The following is a 7,571-nucleotide window of genomic DNA, read 5'->3' as shown; positions in this document are numbered from 1 at the left end:
TAGACCATGCATGTTGTTGAGTAGGGAAGATTAAGTCGACTTGTAGGTGTTGTACAATCTAATCGATTCGGCTCCGGGACCCAAACTTTCCTAGGATTGTAAGATATAACCCAACTCAATCCATCACAACAATAATTGCTTGCTTATAATTTGAGAACATGTTTGTATGATCATATCCCATGATTCCCCTATGATCCCATGACACCCTAGTGCCTTTAATCAATTGTTTACACCCCTTTAATTCATCTTGCTTGTTTATTGTTATTCTAGTTTAGTAACCTTCTACATCAACCCAATTTGTGACACCCCTTAGACACCACTAGTTACAATATAAATCTCATTTCAACTCCCGTCCCTTGGGATCCGACCTTTACTTGCCTCTTTACTAATTGTAGAGTTGCTTGTTAAGCTATAAATTGTGTTTTGATTCGACCGTGACCAACGACCACATCCTAATTTGTGAACACTTAGCGGGATCGCATCAAAAATGGCGCCGTTGCCGGGGACGGTGTTTGTTTGACTTAGATTTCTTTTTATTGTTATTAGTTGTGTCTTTCTTCGCCTTGAGGAAGTAAAACTCCTCAAGGTTTGTTTTAATTGTTTTTGAGTTGTTTGATATTTTGCATGTCTAGAAGGTTACAAAGTGATTTGTTACCTTTTGACCGTGAAATCGAAAGAACCTTGACGAACAATAGGAGACTTGTTAGGAGGAATTTGAGAGGTGTTAGTGAAGTTGTTCAACCCACTAGTGAGTTTGTCAATCCTTTCGCAATAGAAGGAGAAGAAAACCCATTACACAATACCCCACAAAATCCACCTACAATGCCAAAATTCTCGTCACACTCCGTACCCACCGAGGAGAATCTACCAAATGGTACTCCTACACCGCAACATCTCACCGGAAATTTTATTGCCAAGTCCGCCTTCATCCAACTAGTTGAGAGGAGCCAATTTGGGGGGATGCCTAGTGAGGACCCTCATTCTCATATGGAAACCTTTTGCGATTATTGTGATGCTATCTCTCAAACGGGCGTGACTCAAGACCAAATTAGATGGGTCTTATTTCCTTTTTCCTTAATCGGCACCGCAAAGCAATGGTTGAAAGGCCTTGATAAGGCCACCCTTGGAATAGATTCTTGGAAGAAGTTGGCTCTAGCTTTCTACAAAAAATTCTACCCACCGGAAAAGACCAACATGCTAAGAGCTCAAATTACGGGTTTTAAGCAAAGGGATGAAGAGTCTTTGTATGAAGCTTGGGAGCGGTTCAAAGGTATTTGTCGCTCATGTCCTCACCATGGACTTAGCGAATGGTTTTTGGTACAACAATTTTGGAATGGTTTATATGAATATTCTAGGAACATTCTCAATATGGGATAAAATGGAATGTTCACCGAAGTTGATGACAATCAAACATGGAACAAGATTGAGGAAATGGCGGTCCATAACTCACAATATAGTAGACCTCGCAAGGCTACTAGAGGAGGAAAGCATGAAGTGGACTCCGTTACTCAATTGGGTGCTCAACTTAGTGCTCACATTGACACAATCAACTTGAAGTTTGAACAAGCTATGGCTAGACTTGAAGAAAACTCAAAATCATCGAAGCATCATGTCAATGCCATGACGGCATCCTCATCAATCCCAAGTGGGATATGTGAGAATTGTGGAACTTTGGGTCATGACCCAACTGAGTGTAGGGGAACAACCGAACAAGTGAATGCTTTCCAAGCTTAAAAAAGTGGTACCCCTTATTCAAATTTTTACAATGAAAACACCAAGTTCCATCCAAATCTCTCATACAAAAGCCAAAATGTTCAAAACCCTCAAACAACATACACTCCACCACCCATGAGAAACCAAAATCAAAGACCCTTTTACAATCAAAACCAAGGTTACCAAAATCAAAACCCATACAATCACCAAAATGACCAAGGTTTTGATGTCCAAAAAGCGGTCCTCCAAATGCAAAAGAATCAACAAGAATTTTTCACCCAAATGCAAAAAGATAGCCAAGCAAAGGAAACCACCATCAACAACATTCTAGCTCACACCAAGATGTTGGAAACACAATTGACTCAACTAGCATCTTCAAGCTCACAAAGACAAAAGGGGCAATTACCACCTCAAAGTAATCCCCCTAGACATGAAACGGTTAGTGCCATTCACTTGAGAAGTGGTACAAGGTATGAAGCACCGAAGAAGCAAGTTGAGGATGAAGTTGTGGAAGCTAGTGAAAAGGAAGAAATTGTGCAAAACTCCAAAGATGGAGAATCATCAAAAGAAGAAAGTTCAAAGAAAAATGAAGACAAGGCCAAAGAGAAGGAGCCCATTGTGATTAGACTTCCTTTTCCAAGTCGTCAAGCCAAGCCCAAATTTGATGATCAACTTGGAAAGTTCATGGAAATTGTGAAGAATTTAGAAGTCTCAATTCCTTTCACGGAATTAATCAATCACGTTCCGGCCTATGCAAAGTACATGAAAGATATCCTCACAAAGAAGAAGTCGATCCGGAAGCTTGAGACTATCGCCTTCACTAAGGTGAGTAGTGCAATACTTCAAGGGAGTTCACCTCCAAAGTTAAAGGATCCGGGAAGCTTCTCAATACCGTGTACCATTGGCGACACGACGATCAACAAAGCCTTATGTGATCTAGGGGCTAGTGTGAGTGTCATGCCATACTCGGTAAGTAAAAGGTTGGGGATCGGAGAGCTTAAATGCACCAACATCACACTCCAAATGGCCGATAGATCAACGAAGACACCGTTAGGGATATGGGAAGATGTCCCCGTGCGAATTGGGAAGTTTTTCATCCCGGTGGACTTTGTCATTGTTGATATGGAGGAAGATTCCAACATTCCAATCATCTTAGGAAGACCTTTCCTACACACCGCCGGTGCGGTAATTGATGTGAAAAATGGAGAGCTCACTCTAGAAGTGGGAGATGAAAGCATAACTTTTAATCTTGACAAGACTATGAGAGCTCCTCGTTTGCATGAGCCATGTTTCATGATTGATCATTATAGCCGAAAAGATGAAAGGAAGAAATCGGAACTCCAATGGAAGAAGAAAGTTGAAGATGCTCCATTCAAAGAGCAAGTGAATTGTGACAAGGAGAGCTTGCAAAGCTCATCAAAATCAACCAAGGAAGAAGAAGATGGCCTCATTGGCCAAGAGAAGAAATTGGGAGAGTTGTCTCCATCTAAGCAAGAGATTTTCAATGATCAACTCAATGAAGTTTGTGGTCTTTGGGACGACGAATTTGAAGGGATTTTTAATCCCTACATTGGACATGCCATCGATCATGATCAACAACAAGGGCCACGGTCTATTGAGGACCTCTACCATGATAATGAACAAGCTTTTGATTACTTCTTCAAGGTGTTGAGCAACATCAACAACACCTTGAATATGCCCCCTTGACATCTCATCAAGAATGAGAGTTTGGTGGAGTCCTCCCTAAACCACCACCTGTAAATATTTCTAACTCCCTAACTTACATTTCAATTCTTGTATTGCATTTTTTGTCATCTTTGGATTTTTATTTACTTTGATCAAAATAATTGTCATGTAAGAGAGAAGTGAGGGAGGGACTAACAATTTCAATTGATGTGTAGTGCTTTACCTTAGTGTGGGGATGGCAATTACCTAGGCTATCCATGCCTTAGTAGTGCCCCCACAATGAAGAACACAAGACTTGAAGAAAGAATGGAAGAATGATAAAGGGAATGCGCTGTGCACGGGTGGAACTGAATCCGTGTACACAGAGGACGAATCCGAGCGGATTCCCAAGAATCCGCCCGTCTTATGCAATCCGAGCGTCCTGCAGAAAAGACGCCCGTCTTGAACTGAGCTGAATTTTGAAATTTTCTTGATTGTTAAAGAATCCGAGCGGATTTCTGAAAATCCGCCCGTCCTGAAGAATCCGTCCGTCTTGTGAGAAAGACGCCCGTCTTTGCAGCTGAGGAAAACAAGCAAATTTCTCTGGACAGAAATCCGTCCGTCCTTGAGCAAATCCACCCGTCCCGTGTTCAGCAAATCCGAGCGGATTGTACCAAATCCGCCCGTCTTTAGGCGAGTTTTTGCAAAGGTAGAAGAAGCAGAATCCGCACGGATTGTGCCTAATCCGCACGGATTGCCCCTGCAGTTTTGAAATTTTCGGCCTCTTTATAACCCCTCCCACCTTCATTCATTCATTCATTCATTCATAAACACTACCCACAACATCAAAACCCTCATCCTCTCCATCATAAAAACAAAAACCCTCAACAACATTCAACAAAAACAAATCAAACCATCCTTCCAACAACAAATTAATCACTCCTTCTTCAACAAAAATCAAAACCAAGAACAAAATCTTCAACCTTCGAGTCGATTTTTGTTTTCATAAAAGCAAAGCCTTTCACCTTCAAATCGATTTGGGCATACTACAAATTGAAGATTTTTCACTCTTTTCTTGGTTAAGCTCATCAATGGCAAGGACTAAGGGTGCAACAATGGCAACAAAGGCACCAAAGGCTAAGGCACTCTCACAAAGGCAAAAGGCTCTTCAAACAAAGAAAGCTTTAGCTATGGTGGTGGCAACACCAAACTTGGAAGTGCAACAACAACAACAACAACCTTCTATGGGACCATCAACATCTTCTACTCCGGTAATTAATCAACTTTTGCATTATCCGGAGGTAACTTTTATTTCCGATACCCATAGAAATACCTTTGTCAAGTTTGCTATGAAATCATTACAATCCACCAAATTCATATGTGAAGATACCTTGGAAAAATTGGGTGTTCTTGAATAAACAAAAGCCTTTTTCAAAGCCATGGGGTTGAAGAAATTGTTTGAAACAAAGGAATTGACATACCCCTCCCTTGTCTTGGAATTTTTAAGTTCTTTGAAAGTCACCAAAGTTGAGAATAGAGAAAATCTCGAGTTTCGTCTAGCTAATGTTAGTAGACGCATTACCTTTACGGAATTAGGTGAAATTTTGGGTCTTAGTGATGAATCGAGTTATCTTAAGCATTATGGAAAGTATGACCCCGAGCCTCTTTGGGAGGCAATCTCCGGGAAGAAATTTGAGGATTTTCATGCATGTCGTGCTCTTTTGGTCCATTATCCGGGCATAAGAGTATGGCACAAGGTTGTGGGAAATACCATAATTGCTAGGAAAGACACCAATCATTTCACAAGACTTGATTTTATTCTCCTTGAATCGGCTTTGAATATCGGAAGAATTCACACCAAGCCTTACAATTCTTTGAGGCTCTTGGTAGATAGATGGCTTAATGTTGATAATGGGAAGAAGGGCACGACCGTTATTGTCAATGGCGGCCTAGTCACGGTCCTAGCTAAGCACTTTGATCCTAATTTCAATAAGGACAAGAAGTACAAAGCAAAGGAAGGTGGCCATCTTATTGATATGCATATTATGATTCACAAGTTCAAGTGGGTTGCCCATAACCCCCTTGACACTAAATATGGATGGTTAACTAGTGAAGCTAGATCGTTCACCTTGCCCTCGAAGATTTGTCGCCTAAGCGTCCACCGGACCAATTATCTACTTCCCCTTTCCGAAGAAGCCGAGTATATCATTCAACAACAAAAGGGTGATCTTGAAACCCCCTCCTCTTCCATTGTCATACCACCTTACCCCTTTAAATATGAAGAGTTCAAGCCGGAAGGAATTGAAATTGGGAAAGACTATGTGACTCTTCTCATGCAAGCAATGCACAAGCAAGCCCATGAAGATCGGAAAAATGCGTATTTGGCTCAATATCCACCCCTCCTACATCTAGCTAGGCAAGGACTCCTTGATCCATCTTGTCCTTTGCCTAGTTGGGCGGATAGAAAAGTCTTATTTCCGGGTGCATCTAGGGACGTGGTGGGAGACAATGAGGTTGTTGGAAATGATGAAGAAGTTGATGATAATATTGAGGAAGATGCAAGTGAAGATGGAGAAAGAAATGGTGAAGATGATGATGAGCAAGATGAGGAAGAAAGTGAAGAAGCAAATGACAAGGAAAGTGGCAATGTGACCACTTCTCATGAGGGAAGTGGTGATGATGATAGCATGATGGAAGACTAGCAAGCCTTGGAGACTCCTACACTCCCATGGTTTGTCTATATCTCTCTTTGTATTTTATTTAATTTTGATCATTGTTGGTTTAGTCCTAGCCCCATCAAAGGACTCACACCTCGGTACCATTGAGGTGTTTTCATTCTATTGTTCCCATTTGTAAAATCCAAAATGACAAACTAGTTTCATGCATAGCATAGTGTGTGCATGAACTATACCCATCCTTGGACATTAGCAATAGTGTCTTACTCGGTTTGGGGAAGTTAATGCATACGCAACGAGAGGTAATCTAAATTATCCTCTCCGTCATAACAAAAACCATGCATCATGTAGTGTAGCTTAGTATAGAATTGCATTTAGTATAGAAATCATGCATAATCTTTGCATAATTTCCATCATTTTGGCCATTGAGGACAATGCCCATATTAGTGTGGGGATGGGAATTCTAACATTTAACTCTTATTCAAAAAACCCATAAAAATTGAAAAAATTGAAAACACAAAAACAAGTTCATTTCCTTTGTATATATTGTCTTGTATATATTGTGTTTGTTTTATCCTTGTTCACATTGATTGACTACGCCACATCCGAGACATGAGGATATTGAAGACCGCATGGTATGATCTTTCCAATCTCCTTTTTCCTCTTTATGTTAATGACTATGTGGCTTTATTTTGATTGATGCGGTATAACAATGTGAATCTAGGACTTGCATTTAGTTTATATGTCATATTAGTTGGTAGAATCATATGCATTAGGATGTTTATATGTTAGTTGCATCATGGCATGTAGTTGCATGTTAGAAAAATTTTGCGAAACCGTCTATTTGGGAAGCTTGACAAGTGTATATAGGCCCTAGTAGATGCTTTTTCTTCTTAAGACTTTGCTTGTTAGAATGCTTGTAAAACACCCTAGGATGTGTCATGCTAGTATCCTTTGACCCATGGATTAAGGCCTAGTCAAGAGTACCTTGTGGTGTGATAACTCCTTGGCTACCGTTTATTCCAAGGTGACCCTTGAAACCATGCAACCATCATTCATCCATGTTCTACCATACATTTTTGTCATCAAAGGGAATGGGCACAAAAAGAAAACAATTTGAGTTCAATGAAATGAAAAGTGGAAGAAAGTTTGCAAAAATGCATCAAATGAAAAGAGGAGCAAAAATAGAACTCCTATGCTTCAAATACAAGGCACCCTCGTTACTAATTGGGGTGACTTTGAAAATGTTCAAAAAGAAATGCAAAAAGTTGTCAAGTATTGAAATGCCAAAAATCAAAAAGAAATGGCAAAGAAAGTGTTCTCAAATGTCAAATGCCACAAGAATTTGGGGGGAAAAACAACAATGAAAGCAAACTCCCAAAATGAAACTCAAATACTATCGATCCCTTTTCCATCTTATCCATTTTTGTGCATGGTAGAGAGGGGACGACCCTTCTTCTTGTCTAGGCAAGAGGGGGAATTCCGCGATCCTCCAGTGTTTCTAACACCATAGGGAGT

The 7,571-nt window shown here is 40.4% G+C and overlaps 1 non-coding gene across 1 annotated transcript; it reads right to left on the bottom strand.

Annotated features, from left to right (window-relative positions):
- Positions 1 to 1,194: 1,194 nt before the first annotated feature.
- Positions 1,195 to 1,301, bottom strand: LOC141634591 (small nucleolar RNA R71). Its single transcript, XR_012539318.1, has one exon. It is a non-coding gene; the product is annotated as a small nucleolar RNA R71 (small nucleolar RNA).
- Between the last annotated feature and the right edge of the window lie 6,270 nt (positions 1,302 to 7,571).

The sequence above is a fragment of the Silene latifolia genome, chromosome Y, assembly GCF_048544455.1.
Source record: "Silene latifolia isolate original U9 population chromosome Y, ASM4854445v1, whole genome shotgun sequence".
In the NCBI taxonomy this organism is placed as follows: Eukaryota; Viridiplantae; Streptophyta; class Magnoliopsida; order Caryophyllales; family Caryophyllaceae; genus Silene; species Silene latifolia.
This window is presented reverse-complemented; position numbering and strand designations above follow the sequence as displayed.